At 38.0% G+C, this 21413-nt stretch overlaps 1 non-coding gene across 1 annotated transcript; it reads left to right on the plus strand.

The window, feature by feature from the left end:
* The first annotated feature begins 14499 nt into the window (after positions 1–14499).
* On the plus strand, positions 14500–14606 carry LOC117287521. Its single transcript, XR_004518805.1, has one exon. It is a non-coding gene; the product is annotated as a U6 spliceosomal RNA (small nuclear RNA).
* Positions 14607–21413: the final 6807 nt, after the last annotated feature.

Genomic DNA, 21413 nt, shown 5'->3' on the forward strand with positions numbered 1-21413 from the left:
TTTCTTATGAAGAGGTGCACTCGGTTAAATTTACAAATCTATATTAAAAGGCGAAAGTTCTACTAAAAAAAGTCAGGTATAATATCATGATATTGAAACATCAGGTTAAACTTTATTTCACAAATTATTCCACTTTCATTTTCTTACCTCTAATTCTTCCCAATATGGGTATAAATTTCAAGCACTGACTTTAGTCAGCAGCAATTTCCCCAACCCTTCTTGTTAAGGTTTAGATCTAGAATGTGCACCTAAAAGCTTAACATATTCAGAAATGAGGGTTTCGGGGGGTGACTGAATCATGGCGTTACTGTACTGACACTTCCGAGGCAAGATCTAGTCACAAGTGATTAACTGCGAACGTGGGAAGGAATGCCTCCCTTCTCGGCCCCTCCCTCCACCCTCTGCTTCTGGCCACCATGAGATGAGTGCTTGCCTCTGCTCAGCCCCTTCTACCTCAGAGCCAGCCAACAATGAAATGAAACCAAGAGCCAAAGTAAAATCTCCAGGCCTCTAACTTGTGGGTGTTGGGCATTATGTTTCAGCAATGGAAAAGCGACTATCACGAATTCTGACACCCGAGTAGCAGAGCCATTGCTGACTGTACCTAAACATGTAAGTTTAGAAGCCCTCAGAACTGGTGCATGGGAGAAGTTTGAAAAGATTTGGAGATGCCAACTAGAGAAACATTAGGGTGCCGTAAGTCGAGCTTAATGGTTAAAACTTGTCAGAGCTAAGAAGACCACAATGTTGACAAAAATGCAGGAGGTTTCATTTGGGAACAAGAACTCTGTTGGCAGACCAGGTATGTTAAACCCGGACAAAAATTTGTCTTCATTTTGCTCATGTCCTGAGACTTTGGAAGCAACTGAAATAAAGGGATGTTAATGAATTAATCTGGCAGAGGAAGTTTCAAAGGAGCTCAGTATTTAGGCTGGGGCATGAAGATTGCTGGGCTTTTATCCAGATTTACAGTGAAACTCAAAAGCAAAAAAAGCCCTTTTGAAGAGTTTTCCATTTTGCCAAAAGTGAAGCCTCTGCAAAGTTAGGGTGAAGGACAGCATGACTACCAAAAACACTAGCATTAAAAAATAGATAATGTGAAACAGGAAGAAAAGGAGCAAGAGGACGGGGAAATGGGAGGGGTAGGGAAAAGGAAGAAAGGGAATGGAATATGAGAAAATGAAAAATAATGGAAACAAAATCTTTGTAGATAGGGAGGGAGGGAGGGGTTGAAGGGAGGACAGGGGAATGGGGAAAAAATAGGAATCAAGATGGATTATGTAAAGTTAGAAATTTCCCACAATGAATGTCATTATATTGCACACATTAAATATACCAATAAAATTAATGTAAAAAAAGAAACCAAGTGTTTTGCCGTGGGACATTAGGAAAGATGGTTTGAAGGCATCTCAGAAATCTGCAACAGCCTATCCTTTGCAGACTGAAGGGTGCAAAATTGTAAAGATCTCATTCAAAAAGAGATCCAGAGCACCCTGTCCAATCAGAGCCAGAGAGGAAAATGTTTCCCAGGTTGAGCCATCCAGGCACTCAGAGGCCCCTGCAGATGTAATCCAAAGGGGCCTGGCTGAGGATCATGGCATCATCTGTGTGGTATTACTTTATAAGAATGCAGAATACCAGGGTTTGGATGGCAGGGAAGCTTTCACCCAGATTTCAAAAGAGGGCTGGGAGGCCTGACAGAAGATGTGACAGCGAAGTCAGAAGTTCACTGGAGACCCTATGAAGTGGGTGAGGCCAGAAATGTGGAAACAACAGATGATGAAGAAATGTTTAATTTTTTTTCTCTCCGTACTCTTTAAGGAAGTTATTTAAGCTAACATGTGAGTAGTATTGATCTAAGAAAAACTGCATTGAAACACCTTTTCTTCTCAGTAAAGTGATGTCATATAAACATTTCACTTTATTGAAACATTATATTCATTTTGTAGATAATTCTACTTTGGATGCTAGGGCTCACCTGAATCCTAAACTAAGTAAGTTATGGCCAATTGTTGAATATCTCAATGAAACGTTTCCTACTGCACTTACACTATCACAATTGATGAAAAGCTAATCCTATATAAAGATCGATCAGAATGGATTCAGTTTATGGCCCTAAAAAGAGTAAATTTGGTATTAAATCTTACATGTTTTGTGAATCCAAATCTGAGTATATTTGGTCTTTCGTAATTCACACTGTAAAAGGCACAGTACTTGATAACGATGATAAAGATCATTCCAAGGCACAAGAATTGTTTTGACTAACAGTAAACCACTCTTGAATATGAGACTTTGTCTAATTACAGGCAATTTTTATACTTCTCCAGAACTCAGTGATATTCTTTTACAATACAAAACTGATACCTTTGGGACACTGAGACTGAAGACGAGTAAATGCCAGAAGATCTGCAACAGAAAAAAGCTGAAAAAGAGAGAAATGTTCACATATCATAGAGGAAGAGTCTGTGCTAAGATATGAAAAGACATCTCCTTATTGTCTACTACTCATAACACAGAAATGGTAGCATATGTGGACTCTATTTATAGGCCAAGAAAACAGATAAATCTAATAGAGATTCACAGACTTTTCCTGTTAAAGGCCCTTTGAAGGCCATATGATCTCTGTTGCAACTACGCAGTTTGGCCCTCATAAGTAACCAGTGAGCGTGAATGTGTTCCAACAAAATATTACTTATGGAAAAACAAGAGGTGGCTTACTGTGGTATGATCTGAAAGGGTAACCCCTCCATGGCTCCTCCCTCCGCTCTCAGCTTGCTCCCTCGCTGGCCTGGGATGAGCAGCCGCTCTTCACCCTGGCACTGAGCTGGCTCTGACAGGTGGACCTTGTGAGCCAAAATAAATTCTATCAAGGTGCAGGTGTCGGGCATGGTGTCTTAGCCGTAGGACTAAGACACTTGCTGAATCAAGGTGAGCAAGCAGAATGTCAGAAAAAAAGAGTGAAAAACAAATTTTAGAAGGTATACATGCTTAATATACTGCTCACCACCCAAAGAAAAGTATGCATGCTTTTGCTATTTCACTATCTTCTTCACGAAATGCCATAACTCAGGCCTATTTCACAAAATTTTGTAATTAATGACCAATCTGCTAGAGGATTCATGAAACAATAAAGTTTGTTAATTTTCTTTTGTTCTTTCCAAGACAATTATTTCTTTTTGTATCCTTTTCCTCTCTAGCTAAAGATCAGTTCTCCAATCATTATATTTAATAATTGAAGTGTGAAATCAAACTTTCGCATCCAGATTTCAGACACCACTCCTACACAAAAAATGAGAAATAAACAGGATTCATGAATAACACACCCACACTATTCTAACATCTCTCATGCCTCTTTTAAATAAAATTCCTCATTAATTAAATTCCAAGACAGTATCTTTTTGTTCTTCTTTGCTTTTTATAGATACTGTTGAGTCTCTGAATTCTTGTTTTTGTCTTTTTGAAAATGAAAAGTTAAAGGAAACTATCACATTAAAAAAATTAACATATTCATAAAAGCAAATGCTAACATCAGATCAGGAGGAGAAATTACTCCCAGAAATACATACTGTCAGTTACAGAGTGCTGTCAAATTTCTGGATATTTTGTCACTGCTTCATTAACAAAGATTTAAGATTAAAACTCTTGATACGTGTGGAAAATGCTAAGGTGAAAATATATAGTTCTATTTCTGCTGCTCTTGACTTCAGTAATTTAGAAATGAAGAATCTATTTTACTCAGAATCTAAAAAAATGCATAATAAGAACTGGTGACAGGTTATAGGAGTGACTACAACTGAGGTAAGGACAGTAACCAGAAAAACATCACATGTGCGTCGCACCTATGCCATAACCTCTTCATGGTGTACAGTGTGAGGGTTGGGATTCAGCATTCCAGTGAACAGAGACAATGAGGGACCGAAAGCCAATGCCTCCTCCCAGCTGCATCACATGGAGCGAATTATTTAACATCTGAGAGATTCGCATTTTTTAGTCTGTAAAATGGATTCACCTGCAAGCAATAAGTCAAGCATTTAGACTTGATTTCTACTTTCATGAACTATTTTATAGAAGAAGAATCCTGGAATTTGAGCTAATCACTTAAATATGTCAAGAACCACAGGGAAGATGTTTTGAGTTCTTGACAACACTAAAAGGATTTCTAATATTTTAATGTTCTCAATCCTAACAAAACATCCAGCCAGCAACTAGTAGCCTGATATCTTCCTTTCAAACCTCATGGATAAAACAGAAACCACCAAAAAGAAATCTTGATCATTCTCCCACCACCAAATTTTAAAACCTTCCTGTAGCAACAGCCATCTTCCCATCTTCCCTCCTACTTTAACAAAAGATACGGCCATGCCTCTGGCCATGGGCAATCTCTCTGCTATTGCTCTGAATTAAATTCCCTCCCACCTTTCATAAATCCTATGCAGTGTCAGTCATCCATATGTCTGTGATCAATTGCTTCCCTTCTACATATCAATTTCCATTATCATGAACACTGCAGCATCTCCCTTATTAAGATTAAATAAACAAAAATGCTAGTGTTAAACTATGACTGTAGACAGCTAAATTAGGAAGAAAATATCACAGGCAGTCAGACAGGGCTAGGCCCTCAAGGGAATCAGTGCAGAATATGAGAACACATCAAAACTGTGGCTGGATGCACTTCTGAAGAAGATTAAAGTCACACCGGCCAGATTTACAGACTTCCCTAAGGGATAAACAGAAGCTTGAGATTGTTGGAATCACTCTTTTGAGGTTTCCCATATAAATAAACCATTATCTCATTGAGGTTGGGTCATCCTCTCCCACCCACTAAAATTAAGACTAAAGGCTAAGACTACAGATTATTGGCCAAGGTTAATGATGTCATTCATGTACCCCTGCTACAACTGAATCAATATTAGCCAAGTGTCTACACTTGTAACCATATTGGTTGACTGCACTTTTGACCCACGTTGTGCCCACCTTTTGATTTAGCTCTATAAAATTTTCTTAGAAAAGTAGGCTCATTTTCAACCCATTCTGGACTCCTGCTATTTCCCGGGAGCTATTCCTATTTTCCAAAATGTTTTCCTACTCTTAACCTCCATTGTTTTTTAAAATTTATTTCTTGAGAGGAGCAATGCTGAACTGAGCACCACTGCACCAAAAAAAAAAAAAAAATGTGTTTGCGAAGGCAAAATTTCAAAATTTAAAAAAAATGTACTAATTCAGTTCATTACTAATAGACTTTCTCTGAAACAATCTAAAGTGTATTTCAGCAATAATAAAATCAAATTCAAGGGGAAGAACTGACTCATGAGAAACAATGTCAAACACAAGCTAGTAAAACACATTCCCTTAGTTGTTTTGAAGAAATTAATGCTGACTAATTCTGAATATTAGTGAAAATACATGTACTGGTCAGCTTTTACTAGGTAATATAGTGCTACAAATGACTCCCAGCATCTTAGTACTTTACAAAAACGAGTATAACAAGTAAACTTTTCTTAGTTTTATGTCGTCTATAGATTTATCTGCGTTGGATTATCCCTGAAAGATCTTTGCAACATAATGTCCAACGGTAACAGTGCAACCCTCCAGTTCAGTGTGCAGACCGTACTGGTTCACAACGGAGTGAGCACAGAGAACTGAGAGTAAACACTTGGAAAGCTTTCTGTGACACTGTCATAGTCTCCTTTATTTTTATTTATTTATTTAGTCTTCACGATTGCATTTTTATTAGTACATTTGCAGGGCATAATTACTCCATCTACTGTAGGATTTGGTGCTTGTAACACATTGCAGTTCTGTTCTTGTCACCTACTCCTCCCTTCCTTCTCTGCTTCTTTCATTTCTTGGTCCCCTTCCCATGTGCAAAAGTTTAGGCTCTATTTTTTCCTTGTTTCAATTCTTTTTTTAATCCCCTTTCCCTACCCTGCCTCCCCTCTCCCTCCATCTCTTGTTTCCTTTTTTGGTATATTTTAATTATTGCTCAGTATCTGATTGAATATTTTATTTTAAACTGATCACTCCCTACTGACACAGAACAACACTACAGAGTTTGAGGAGTACTGATATATGATACTCAACAAAAAGCAAAGATACATATGTTTAAAATATAAAATTCTTTGAAAATTCTTTCTAAGAACTTGGTAAATAATCCTTTTTTTTTCTTCTTTTTCTTGGCCTCATATCCTAGTCCCTAGAAATGAGAGACTATTCCTGACTTCTGAGCTGGTGTGTGTGTGTGTGTGTGTGTGTGTGTGTGTGTGTGCGTGCGTTTCTGTGTTTCTGTATCTTTGTAATCTTCATTGTTGATATTGTCACAACGTATGGGAAGAGGGGAATTTGTTCACAGCCTTTCTGGGTTTCATGCCTGAAATGGAAATTTCATTTAGAGTGACCCCAAAGAAAAATCCATGGATTTTTCCCTTTTGTGAAGTCTGGTCTACTGAGAAGATGAGCTGACTCGGAGAGGAAGGAATAAAGGCTGTGCAGTGTCTGGGCAGGGGTGAAGCCTCAGCAGACTGCAGCAGTCTTCCTTAAGTGGAGGGTAAAGAGATGAAACAGCGCAGGATCCCTTGGTGCACAGCAGCTCTGAGATGGTGGTGACTGACCATGAATGCCTGTGCAGGTTGAAGCCTTGGTCTTAGGTACTGCAAAGACATTCCCGTGGCTGGTGCTAAGAATCCAGCCTCAACAGAGCCTCAGTCCCCAGCTGTGCCCGTACATAGTGGTGCACAGGTCATGTAACAATGCAAGGGGCCAAAGCTTCATGGATAAAAGAAAGAAAATGTCCCTTAGTCTTACTTATTAACCGAGTGAACTCTGGAACTTCTTTCTAGATAATGGAGGAATGATTCCCCAAATTTTACTGAGGTATAGCCAGACATGTGTGTCGTTACTAAAGAATTGATTTTGTTTAGACAAATAGAAAATGTGACATATCTTACACAGCCAGTGTGATGGAAAGATTGAACTGACTGAATTTGTTCCACATAATTCTCAAAAGTTAAAGTATTTAATTAAATTAATTAAATTTTAATTAAAATTTTGATAGTCATTTGTATTATCCCCATTTCCCAGATGAGCAAACTGATACTAATAGACATTTGCCTCAAAATTTGCCATGAGATTCTAGCAGAGCTAGTGCAACTGCCACTTAACAACTGTCAAATCTATTCACAACTTCTGGGAAGTTGGTGTAGTATAATGGAAAAGGTAGGGGTATTGGACATTAAATACTGCTGTTATATTAAGTACCTAGTGCATTGTAAACATCTAAAATATTAATTACCAATCTCCCTACCATTCTTCACTTTCTGGCTGATGCATTAACCTAGAAAGAGAGCAGCAATAAAAATTCACATCTATTTGGAAGTCGCAGTCAAAACTCACAAATGCTTTTGTAATATAATATTTGGTGTAATGGGTTTGGGAATAAGTAGAAATAATGTCTTAAATTTTACCTTCAGATCTCTCACTTAGGAAAATCATCTATCAGTGAACCTTATCATCTATCAGTGAACAATTCCCAGTGGGTCCCACATGCATTAACCTTCAACTAGGAGCACTTTTAAAGTTTCTTCCAGCTTATTTGAGGCATACATCAAATGGCTGTAGGTAATCTCTTGCTTCCAAACCAGACCAAACCAATGTAAACAACCTGGGCTTTGGAGATTCACAAAAACAAACTGTAGTTATGGTTTCTCCATTTACTGGTTATATAAAAATAATCACCTTTCAGAGCCTCAGTTGCTTGACTGTATAATCAAATGCTTGTGAGAGAATAAAGTGATATGAAAAATTTAAAGCACTCTAGAAAACTCAGGTCAATGTAGGGGCCCAATAGCTTAATAACTGGCTATGATTTTTATTTTTATTTGTTTTGTTTCATCTGTAAGATCAAAATGATGCTTTCCATTATCTCAAAGGAGAAAAGTTGAGAAATACATTTTAAGCTACTGAAATTGCAGAGGAAAATTTCTTGATTAATTCATATGGGAGTGTTATTACAAATTGCCCATTGCATTGTTATTCTAACTTTTATTTCTGTAAATCACCCCTGTATGCTTCAGTTCAATAACTATTTTCTGGGAATTGACTTTCCTCACACTAGACCCTAGAGATTTTAAATTGCTAGAAGTTACTTCTGCTCTCAAGAAGAGGATTTCTGAGTAATGTAATAAGGAACTCATTCTGACCATAAATTCTGACCATAAAGGTGCATGAGGTTTTACATTTGTAACTCCTATAGCAACTGAACTCTGCTTATTTTTAATGGAATCTCATAAAAATTTAACTAAGTTTCTGCCAAACTCCTATTTCCCCATAGCTTAAATCCAAATTTCTCCTATAATATCACGTAGCACCTTAAAGTCCTATTTATTCTATGCAAAGATGTCAGGAATAGTTCCAGAGGCATTTTTCATATTTTTCCTATGTAAGCTTATGCCATTTTTATATATTTAAACATGCCATCCATGTCTTTACAAACCATCACCTATTAAGTTCTTATTTATTCTAGAGAATCCATCTTTGCATAGAGTAAGCATTAAAAAACAAAACCAAAACTGCTGAAAACAGGACATAGAAAAAGAAGAGAATCACAATTGGCAAATACAGAGTTCTTGGAAAAATTATCAGTCAAGACATAATTATTATGCGTTAACAACACACAGCTAACACCAAGGAATCCGTATTCTCTACTTCAGACAATGTGGTATTCATTTATAAATTCTTGACAGCTCTTTGGATAAAGTGTGTATTATAATTTTGCACAATCCATTCTCTGACTGAATATACTTTAATTTTAATTATATGTTTGAAATAATTTTTCCCAAGTCCTAAACATTCTTCCTTTCAAATACCTGGCCTACCTTTAAAGGATCATTAAAAAGACTAAAATGAGTGAAAAAGTTCCTCCTTTTATTTTTATTATTATTTATTTTTGGTAGCCCTCTGTCTTGCCTCTAGATCTGTAAAGAGTGTTTCTTGGTTGGGTTAACTGAGCCTAAGTAAATGTTTTGAAAAATACACTCACCCCTCAGGAAGGAACATCTCCCATCATCCTGTCCAAGCAGAGGCTGCAGAATGTGCCAAGGACTTCTGATGAGGAGATGCAGTAGCCCTGGACTATGCACTAAGAGAAAGTTACCAGTCAGAGGACCATGGTAGACAACACAGAAAGAACCTATCTGTCCCACACACTCTGCGCCAACGTCTCAAAGTTCTTTGAAGTTGATCCCAGCTAGTGTGCTCAACAACTAGCTGCCAGTGATCAGTTTACACTACTCCCTAAAAATGCAGAAACAAACATCACAGATCCCAGAATATCTGTACTTTTTCCTCTGTGCACTTTCTTATAAATCTAATTCTTGGATGACAGTGTCATAATCCTTTCCTTTACATTGGAATAAGCAGGTTTGCTTGCAGTTCATGAGCTAAAATATCTGAGTTGCTCTTCCATAGTCCCCACACAAGCAGCTCCATCGTCAAAGGGTTTTCTTTTCTTTTCTTTTTTCTTTTCCTTTTTTTTTTTTGGTACCCAGGATCAAACTCAGGATCTTGAGCTTGCAAGGCAGGCGGGAGAACCACTGAGCTAAATCCCTGGCCCCCAAAGGGTTTTCACATAAAATATAAAACAATAATTCAGAATCCTATAGTGATGAAAAAAAGATCAGGCTGCTGAAAATAATGGAACAAATCAGGACTCATCAATTAACTTGCTGATTCTTCAGGGGCAAAATGCAAATTATCAGTGAGACAGTAGAATGAGGTCACCATAACCCACTGGGAGGGATGTTCTTCTCTTCAACCAAACATTCAGGTTGCCAGATGTGGTGGCACACACTTGTGATCCCAGCACTCGGGAGACTGAAGCAGGAGGATCACTGAGTTCGAGGCCATACTGAGCTACTAGTGAGTTCAAGACCAGTCCGAACTACAAACAGAGACTCTGTCTCAAAAAAATTTTTAAATCAACTCAGCATTCGGTTCATGAATCTATCACAGGCTGAACTAGCCTCGGCCAATCCTGAAAGCTTTATACAGGACAAGAGGCAAAGCATGCCAGCAGGGGAGAGTAGAGTCAGGCTGTTTCCAGGAGCCTTGGCAGAGGGCCATGCAGCAGCCGTGCTCTTTGCGCCTCTGTAAAACAAAACTGCACTGGAAACATGTTTAAAATGGCAGGGGAGGCCTGGGGATTTAGCTCAGTGGTTCCACCACTTGCCTTGCAAGTGCAAGGACCAGTGTTCAATCCCTGGTACAAAAATAAATAAATAAATAAATACAATGGCAGGGGAGACTTTACTCAAGACCGCTGTGATGACAACACAATATAATCCCTCGGGTTCCACAGGTGTGCAGATTTTTCCCTTCCGAGGTGAGTAAAGGGAATGTGAGAATTTCATTGAGGACACTGCCTGTGCATCTCTGCTTGTAAATTGCCCCTTATCAGGGTTAGGCTCTTACCCTCCCAAGGAAACTGAGAGATGCAGGGCCATCTTTCTTGATGATTACCTTTCAAAGATGGCTCTTAGGTCTTTAAAGCAGACATTCTGAGAAGTAGATTTATAGCTCAAAGAACAATGCAACTTTTGTGAAGTAAATGCTCTAGGGGAGGTCAGGGGCCCGAGGCCAAGGGAAACCTGTCTGAAGTTTAGTCAAGTGGAGGGCAATGTTAGGCCATCTTGGTCATCCGCAGATACGGCCAGGTACAAGAGAATGCACCCAGCAAGGTGAACTGCACACTCCCTTGCCTATCTCCTGCCCCACAGGAGCCTGTATTTCAAGAAACAATTCTATTAGTCTGGAAAGGAACATGTCCACCCACAATACAGTAACTGCTATCAGGACTTTCAGGGAGGTCCAGAACTATAGCTCCCATTGTATCTTTATAATTCTTCCAGACCAGATAAGACTTACCAAGAGAAGGTCACTATCATAAGCATTGCTCCTCCGCAATTATTTTACCTTTGTAGAGTTGCTGGGGTGTAAAAAACAGAAATTTAATTGGAAGTCAAATTCTCATGCAGAAGAGAAATGTTTCTGTCATATTCCACTCTTACTAGATATGATAAGATGCTTTTGGTGTGATTTGTTTGTTTGTTTGTTGTTTGTCATTTGTTTTGGGAAGGTTTGTGTGTGTGTTTTGATACCAGAAATCGAACTCAGGACCTTGGGCTCATCAGACAGGTGCAGCACCACTGAGCTACATCCCTGACCCGAGAGTTTTATATTTTAAGTCTTTTTGATTTTGCTCTGAAAGTCTCTGTCTTCCAAAAACACAAACACACATGAAAATACACGTCCACATGAAGACTCATACACACACACACACACAAACACACACACATGCACACTTGCCCATTCAATCTCTGACTTGTCCTCCCGCACTCAAATTACCAAAAAATCCTTCTTAGTAAAAGCTTTCTTCAGTTTCACTATTTTGCAATTCTACTAAGATAAATGAGTGTGTAAATATATGTCACTTCTGTTGTCAAAGTTGGCAGTGAAAGTCCAGTGATAGGAATTTCTTTCCAAAATAATTTGACAAAAATTGTTATAAAAGGTATATACCTGGGCAATAAAATAGAATGAAAAATCAAAACCAAGAGAAAATAAATTTAAATGTTTTAAACATGAGGATTAATATAATTGATAAAGAAACCTCAGATTTAATTCTGAGTCTCCTATAGACAGATTTTAAAAGACACATGTATCTTGAGTGTACATTAAAAGAAAGCAATAAAATAGGTTTTTCTTTGGAAAAAAGGTTTTGCTTCATTTGTTTTGTTGAGGGAATGTTTTTGCTTAAAAAATAAAATAAATGCCTTTTACCTCTAAGTTTTATATTGAGAATGTTATAACAGAAAGTGTTAGCATACAGTTTTCAAAATGCCAGTAGAAATAGAAAAAGATATTGCTCAGTTGTTTCTTGAAACTATTTGAATAGATCAAACAATGAATGAAGACGCAAATTAGTTGAAATGATTGTATAAAAGGCTAAGTGAATATTGTCCTCTTATACAGCCCATTTCATGCCTAAATTGGGCCTAGAACAGGATCAAAAGCACCAATAAGAGATGAATGCTACCTTTGTTTAAACCCTCTCCTACGCGGGATTCGTCTCCATGAAGGGAAGCGTAGATGATGTGGCACTGTGTGTGTGGATCAGGGAGGGATGAGCGCAGTACCGATGCTCACTGGACACAAAGAGGGCAACTGCTGGGGCTCACATGGTTTTTCTGATGTATGAAGCTGCAGGCCAGGAGTAACTCCACATATGAACAAGTTCTTCCTTTGGAAAAATCCTTGACCCTAATTCAGTATTTGATCAACACAGTGTTCAAATGAGCTCCCAAACACCAGCTTCATGGATCAAGAGAAATACTTTAACAAAGAATAGTTTTGATTTGGGGAAGTCACCAGCCATGATCCCATAGGTGGAGATAAATTTCAACACTTCCCCCGCGGCACCTATCTCTAATCTCCATGACTTCAGATCATGCAAGCCAAAATTTATTAAAACTAAAATGCATTCTCTGATCAAAAAATTAGCTTCCTTGTAAGGTAGAGTTATTCATTACTGACTTTTCAGATTTTGAAGAAACCTACTACAGAAAATGTTGCTTGTTTGTGGGATTTCGTTTTTAATTAATGTCACAGGATTCTTTTATGGCAGAATTTGGATGACAAGGCCAATTACATTTTAATTTTACTTTTGGCTTATGCTGATAAACAATATTGCCAGGATAAATTTCCTACTCTGAATTCTTCATGGACTGCGGACATAAATTGAGTTCAGCTAATATTACCAAACTATAAAGTTATAAAATAAAATTAAAGGTCAATAATAAAGCTGAGGGTCATTCTTCCTTGCCCTAATCATTGTAATGTTATTTTTAAAGTATACATTTATAGGACACAACAATATCAAGAACATGTATTAAGGCCACAGATCTTACATTACAGTTAATATTGACAGTGCCAAACTGAGTTTTAAAAAAGTTGTCCTTTTCTTGTTACATGAGCTACTCAATTGGAACACAAAGAAATTATTTTGCATTAAAACATAGATCACAATCACTCAGAAAGAAAGCTAATTTTGTCTCTTGGACCAGGGAAAATAAATAAAAAAATTATGTAGGAAAAAAGGCCTGGATTAGTCACAGCTGATCTCCTTCTATAGTGAATTTAATTTATTCAGCAATGCAATTCTCAGAAACCCTTTGAAAATAGCTACTTTCAACAAAATACAGCCCTATGTTTTATTAACATAGTTATCTAACTTTAAAAGGGTAACAAAATCATTATCTTTTGAGTAAAACTGAGAAAAATACATACAAAATATAAGAGGCTTACCCATACAAAAGATAAGGAATCTTCACTTTCATTTGTATTAATGATTCCATCAGTCAGTGAAGGGATATCTGGTTGATATGTTGATATTCCCATCTCTAATGTTTTGAAAGCCTGTACTGCACAGTAATCGTTCTGCATTGAGACTATATATGTAATGTGTTCTGCATGAAGAGAAACTCTCACTGTGCTTTGAACAAGGGACTGTGGCTCACTCCTTTCCCCCTCACTCCTTGCATCATGACTAACTTTAACAGGAGACATACGGTTTGAGAGGCATTTAGGAACCTATGTACTTGTCTTCTGGATGTTTGTTGAGTGCCTACCACATGTCACTTGCTCTACTACTGGCTAGGGACAAAGCAATGAATAAGACAGATGTGAGTCTGCACAGATCTTAGAATCTTGTGAAATAAAAGAACAAATTCTACATAAACCTAACAAGGTGGTAAAGCTACATATAGGGAAGCTGTAGGTGCCTTGGGAAGAGGAACCAGGTTCCAGGGAAGGTGAAAAGGGAGATGCTCTGAGATTGGATGAGCTGCAGTTATTAAATTATGCTATGGTCTCAATTTATGTGAAAATCCCAGATCCTAAGGAAAGATGTAAATTCTTTTGTCAGTTTATGCATCCAATGCCCCATCCTATAGACATATCTTAGCATAAATAATAAGGAGCAAGGTCAATGGACTCTTATCCAGAGATTTAGATCTCCCAAAGGCTCTTCACACTTGAAATATTTATTTTTGTTTCAGTTTAACCTCAGTTCTTGACTCTATCTACAAAAAGGAAATCCTTAGGTGTTGTTTGTGATTACTGATTACTGACACCTTTTTATATTACATTTTTCTTACCAACCTCTTTCCTCAAGGAAGTTGATGCACAGAAATCCATACCTTCACTTTAAAGGAGCAGCTCAATGCTCTTACTACAAATCAAGGGACTCATAAAACTGTATCTTTACCTTCATATTTGCTTTATTAACCTCTAAATGGCATGTAGTCTTTCATTATGAATATAGCAATACACCACAGAAATATCATAATACATGTGACTTTACAACTAATAGAAACCAAAGATACTTTCATAGGTTCTTGTTGCATATACATCAAAGATTGGTATTTTCTCCTGTTATTAGAAATTACAATGCTCACTTCAGCAGCACATATACTAAAACTGGAACAGTACAGAGAAGATTAACATGGCCCCTGTGCAGGGATGACATGACAATTTGTGAAGCGTTCCTATTTCTGGAGGAAGAACCAACATAGTGAAAATGGCCATACTTCCAAAACTGCTATACAGACTCAATGTAATCTCTATTGAAATTCCAACAGTGTATTTCAAACTAGAGGAAACAATCCAAAAATTCATTTGGAACCAGAAGAGGCCTAGAATAGCAAAAGCCATTCTAGGCAACAGAGACATGAGACGGGGTATCACAATCCCTACAACTTGAAACTATACTACAAAGGCACTGTGATAAAAACATCATGGTAGACAAAGAGACAGACCTGAGGATCAGTGGAATCGATTAGAAGATGCAGAAACAAATCCAGACATACTCAGCTACCTCATTTTTAACAAAGGAGCCATCATCCATCTCACTGGAAGAAAGATAGCCTCTTTAATAAATGATGTTGGAAAAACTGGATTTCAACCTGCTAGATCCCTATCTTTCACCATGCACTAAACTAAAATCCAAGTGGATTAAAGATCTAAATATTAAAATAGAAACATTAAACTTGTTGGAATATAAGCTGGTGGAACTCTCGAAGACACTGGCATAGGAAAAGACTTTATGAAGAAATCCTCAGCAGCACAAGAACTTGCACAAAGAATCAACAACTGAGATATTGTATTAAAAAGTTTTTTGCAATGCAAGAGAAACCACTAACAGAGCTAAGAGACAACCTACAATGTGGGAAAATATTTTTACCAGCTGTTCCTCAGACAAAGGACTATTATCTAGAATATATAAATAACTTAAAAAAATCAGACCCCTCAAATACAAAGACCCAAATTCAAAAATGGGCATCTAAAATGAACAGACATTTCTCAGACAAAGTAGTAAAAGCAGCAAATTAATATATAAAAAAATGTTCCACATCACTGGTAATTTGAGAGATGCAGATGAAAACAACACGAAGATTCCACCTCACCCACAAAGAATGGATGCTAACAAGAAATCAACCAATAACTAATGCTGGTGGGGATGTGGTGAGAAAGGAACCCTTCTCCATTGTTGGTGGGAGTGCAGAATGGTGCAACCACTGTGGAAATCAAGATGGAGAAACCTCAAAGAACTAGGATTAGAGGTTGCATTTGACCCAGCCATCCCTCTGCCAGGTATCTTTCCAAAAGAATTAAAAGAATCATATCACAGTGATATATGCGCACCCATGTTTATAGCAGCACAGTTTGTAATAGCTTAAACTTGGAAACAACACAATTGCCCATCAACTGGAGACTAGATAAAGAAAATGTGGTTCTTTTATAAAATGGAGTGCTCCTCAGCCATAAAAAATGAGAAGGTAGGGATATTTATAACTAAGTGGATGCACATTAAGGACATACTCTTAAGTGAAATAAATGACACACATGTGCAAATACCAAATAATTTCTCTGGCATAATAATCTAAAAGTGTAGATAGGATCAAAAGGTATAATTGATATTTTGAAATAGGAAGAAAAGGTCCAAAGATATTGGGCAAATGGGAGGGGTAGGGAAAAGGTGAAAAGGAAAAAATGATAACAAAGCCTTTGTAAATAGGGAGGGAGGCAGGAAGGGAGGCTAGGGGAATGGGGAAAAAATAAGAACCAAGATCTGTCATGTGAAGGTACAAGATCCCAATGATGAATGTAACTATTGTATATCTAAAATGTACCAATAAAAATACTTTTTTAAAAAAAGAAATTGCAGTGACCATTAGATCTGCCACTATATCATATGTGATTGTGATCTTCCTACTTACAGTCACTCATAAATGGCCAACTCCTTGACATATAACAGTCATTCTGTCACCAAAGAGTGATAAATTTTACTCCAATGGACTAAATATATGTGTTTCCCTGGTATTCTCTACTACAATTATTTATTGAGACATAATCTTTATAATTGATTTAAATTTCCCCAAACTAGCCAGCTCCAAGATTTCTTAAATTCCTAAAAAATGCATTCTTTTGCGATTATATATAAAAGTACATCAATAACCTGGTTGCTTAGATTTAGGGGAGAGTGGTTAAGAGGTAACAGCTAATAGGTACAGTGTTTTGATTTGAGATTTTAAAAATGACCTAAGTTTGATTGTGGTTATAGTTGTACAGCTCTGTCAATGTGGTAAAATCAATTGAATCTTGCATTTTAAGTCTGAAAATTATGTGAAATGCAAATTTTAGTTCAATAAAGTTGTTTTATTTTTAAACAGTGTATCAATAACTTTGACCCTGATAGATCATCATACCACAGCAATATAAGTGCAACCATGTTTATAGCGGCAGTTTGTAATAGCTAAAACGTGGAAACAGCCCACCTGCGCATCAACTTGGCCTAGATAAAGAAGATGTGGGGCTTTTTTATAAATGGAGCACTGCTCAGCCATAAACAATGAGATATTAGAGGCATTTAGAGCTACATGGATGCACAGTGAGGCCATGCTCTTAAGTGAAATAAATAGGACACAAGTGCATACATACCAAACAGTTTCCCCAGTGTGAGAGTGTGAGAATCAAAACATATAATACACAATATGAAATAGAAAGAAAAGGTCCAAAGGGGAAGAGGCAAGGGTAGAGGAAAAAAAAGAAAAGAAAGGAAAAAATATGAGAAAAGAAAAAAAACAGAAACAAAATCTTTGTAAATAGGGAGGAGTAGAGGTGTTGAAAGGAGGTCAGGGAAATGGGCAAAAAGTAAGAACCAAGATATATCATGTGCAGATACAAATTCCTAGTGATGAATGTCATGTTGTATACTAAAATGTCCCAAGACACTCAATGAATTAAAGAAAAACAATTCTCAACATTAACTTGCCTACATTTAAAATTGTATTTGTTAATTCAAAAGCCATAAGAAAAATACCATAATCTAGGTGGATTATACACAACAGAAATTTATTGCTCACACCTTTTGAGGCTGGAAAGTCCATAATCAAGATACTAGCAGGTTTGAGATCTGGTGAGGGCTTTCTGTGGGTCTTAAACGATACCTTCTCATTGCACCCTCAAGTGGTAGAAGGAGTTAACTAAATCCTTGGAGTATTTTTTTTTTTTTTAAGAGCAGGAAAAATTTATTGAGGGAAGGAAAGCTTCTGTCTAACAGAGACAGAAGGGGGACCAGAAAGCAGGTTGCCCGCTCACCCTAATTTTCAAAGATGTTTTATACAGCAAAGCCATGTACTGAGGCAGGTACAAAGTAGGACAAACTGTAAAACTCCTTGGGAGTCTTTCCCATTCATGGAGGTAGAAAGTTACAGGTTACAGCAGTTTCACACCCTTTTAATATGTACTATTTTCAAGTTTCCTACTTTTAACTGTTCTGTAGTATAGTAGCATCTCATTGATGTTTTTAAAATATTTTATATAAAAATTCTATGACAGAGGTTAACAAACCAAGTCATCCTTTGAGTGTCTCTTTTCTGTGTGACCATCTGCGGTCTTTAATATTTTCTCTTGTGATTCAAATCTAATTTTGTACTGATTTCACCAGCGAAGATACAGGTAGCTATTTTCTCATTTATCCTGAGCATTTCACTTTTGTAGTGTGTGGAGGTGAAAACAAGTGTTTTGGTAACAATATATCGATTCCTACTGAGTATTAAATTAAAAATCAAATGCTTGGAATGCTATATAGGTCTAGAAAATATTTTTATTCAAATATATATACATATAAAGATCCATAAATACACCACTCAAAAATCATTTTTGACATGTACAAAAAAAGGAAGGGGAGATGGATAGACGGGGGAAGGAGGGGAGGGAAAGGAATGTAAGAAAGGAATTAAGATGTATTATGTACATGTGCCAACTCCTCAAGAGGAACAGAAGCGTCACAGGATACCAGCATGTACTAATAAAAAAGAAGTTAACATACCAGTTTTCTGAAGAACATGTTTTAATTACAAACAGCCCTCCACCAACAAAATATTTTCATTAAATATATGCATACTTACATGAAAACTAAGACCATTTTCTATTTTGTGTAACTGAAAAAGAGGAAAGTCTAAATTATAGAGTTTCTATCTACCACACTCTGTAAGATATCGTTGATAAACTCACAGGATACCAGATCCCCAGGATGTCACAGGCAGCAAGACAAAGCAGACAAATGAAGAGGGGTTAGTAAAGCAGTCTGATAAGAATTTAAGGGAACCACAGAAGATGGTGCTAATCATGTTCCAGTAGGTTTGGCAACTAAGCTCTAAGTTTCAGACCTAAAGAAAAAGTAAACTGTAGATAGACAAATGCAGAGAGATATGAAAATCAAGGACACAAGCAACAGCTTGTTACAAGGCCTGAATACATGGTAGCCTGTTCATCTCCTTTCCATTCAACCACCACCGTCACCAACTCTTAAGGAACTGGCGTGAATGAAGTAAACAGTACAGATCCAGAGATATCGCAAGTGCAGCTGAGGTCAAAGGTTATAGAGATCTGGCTTGGGGCTGCTGTTGGCTGCAAATGGAGAGACTAAACAGTACTTCAGGCTGTGTACACAGGCACATCACTCGTTGTTTCTGGACACACATGATGTTGGGTGTTTCTGGACCCTCTAGTGCCATAGCCGAGCATGGACAAATGACCCAAATAGTGGCCGATGTGAGGATGATCTAGAGTGCTCAATGAAGTAGGGTGCAGTAGTACCTCCCTCATCAACAAAGCCAACCCGAATGAGGCTACCTCAAGGATTACAATTTGGTTTTCAGACAAGTCCAGGGGATGGTCTTCCTCCTCTTGCCCTCATTTTAGCACCTATAATCGGATCCCTCCTCGTGTTAGCAAATAGAATCCCCCGAAAATCAGCTACAACTTCAGGAAAAGGTGGCAAATCTGAAAGTTGACTGAAATAGAGTTCCAACTAACCAATGCACTGGGAGTTTGAATTAGAAGACAATTTATTCTGGCAGAAGGAAGAGTTATTTTAACTGCTTAGTAAGTTGGGGAAGCAAGACCCGCACTTTCTACGCTTTCGGTAATGTTTCTCCAAATGATTGTCAATCCATTTCTGGAGAGTGTTAGAGATCCTCTAGGCAGGTGTAAAGGAAGGACACCAGGAAAGGAAGGGGGAGGATATAAGAGAGTACGGTCCAGTGAGAGTTCATGGAATCCTTACTTACCAGCAAAGGCAATGGGAAGAGGCCAGGGTGCACTACAGAAGTAGAGAGGCCGAGGAGCAGAGTTTCCCTTGAGACCGAGCATCGGCAAGGATGACACTGACAGCGACAGGGCAGTGAGAGGCAGGATCACACAGCAGACTGTTTGTACTGTGGAGTTAGAAGCTTGAACTTACAGAAGATGTCACTGTTCTCTAACCCGAGCTTTAACATTTTCATCCTGCGTGACCCGGAGCAATTTCCTGAAGCTTCGGGCTCCCTCTCTGTAAAACAGGTCATGATGGTACCTACCTCACAGAGCTGATTTCAGAATTAAATGAAATAATAAATCGAAAAGCGAAGCACACAGTAAGTGCTTCATCCATAAGAGAATTACTACTACGAGATTCAGAGTTATGGTGCTCAGGGCATGGAGAAGGAAGCATATGGCTGCTGTGAGAGAGAAATTTAAGCTTTGGGATTAAAGAGATCAGAAATACGACTGTGGATGGTGACACCCCAGGAAACTGAAATCACACAACACAGTGATTTCAAAGCAGGCATATGCCTTAACCACTTATCATTCTAATTATTTAAATATAGGACAACCAAAAGTTGCATATATTTCATTAATTTTCACAAGATAATAGGAACTATATAAACAACAATTACATCAAATTTATTCAATACAACTATCGACTGTTGAAATGAAACCTGCCCAAGTGACACTTGGGATAGTCAGTATATCAACAAATGCACTGACCAAGTGACACTGGAGGTAAACTACTGCGTGCTTAAGGCAGTGAGGCAGCGTGTGAACAGAACATCCAATATACATTAGTGTGTTATTTGGCTTTGCCATTGCTGAAACAAAATACCTGACTCCAGTACCTTAAAATAGACGTGAGGTTTATTTTGGCTCATGGTCTCATTTTAGTCCATGGTCAGCTGGCTCACAGGCAGAAACATCATGGCAGAAAGGGTGGTGAAACAAAGCTAGTTGCTTCATGGCACAGAGGAAGAGTGCCACCCAGGAATCTCCTCTCCAAAACTCACCCCCAGTGACCCACTTCCTCCAGGGACCCCACCTCATAACAGCACGTTCAGCTACAAACATCAGTGAACAAATCCACTGGTTAGTGTAGCTCCCTATAATCCAGTCATCCTTCCAGAAGTCTCTAATCCACCCAAACTGACAGTTAACATTAATTGCCGTGATTAGCAAAAGGAGTGACCAGACAGTCAGCAGTAGTCTCATGGAGGAAGAATATGAGCATCAAGGAGAGGAATTTTTTTTTCAGCAAAGTGGAAGAAGGGAGCTCCAAAGTGATACTGGGAAGGCTAGAGGTATGAGCTTCCCTTCCCAGGGTTGGTGTGAATGGCTGAGGATAAGCAGCAGTCACGTGAAGAAGACACAAGAGGAGAGGTCCTCAGAAATATTTCATGTACAGCAATGAAGAGACAAGGTGTTCGAGAAGACGAATGCGTGGTAGGATTGGTTACTGTGGGTAAAAACCCTGGGGGCCACCAAAAAGACTTGGCGAGAAGAAAATCCCAGTAGACAGGCACTTATTAAGGAAGCCTCACCAGCAGCATCCACCAGAAGCTCTCTCTCTAGGCTCCTAAATATGACCTGTAAGCCTTATAAGAATCTTTTTAAATGAGTCAGACATCTCTGTGCTGTCATAACTGGAGAGGGCAAAAATGAATTAATCAGAAACAGACACAGACTTCCAAGAAATTTGAGCAGAA

The sequence above is a fragment of the Fukomys damarensis genome, unplaced genomic scaffold (assembly GCF_012274545.1).
Source record: "Fukomys damarensis isolate Sample0158 unplaced genomic scaffold, DMR_v1.0_HiC HiC_scaffold_3, whole genome shotgun sequence".
NCBI lineage: Eukaryota > Metazoa > Chordata > Mammalia > Rodentia > Bathyergidae > Fukomys > Fukomys damarensis.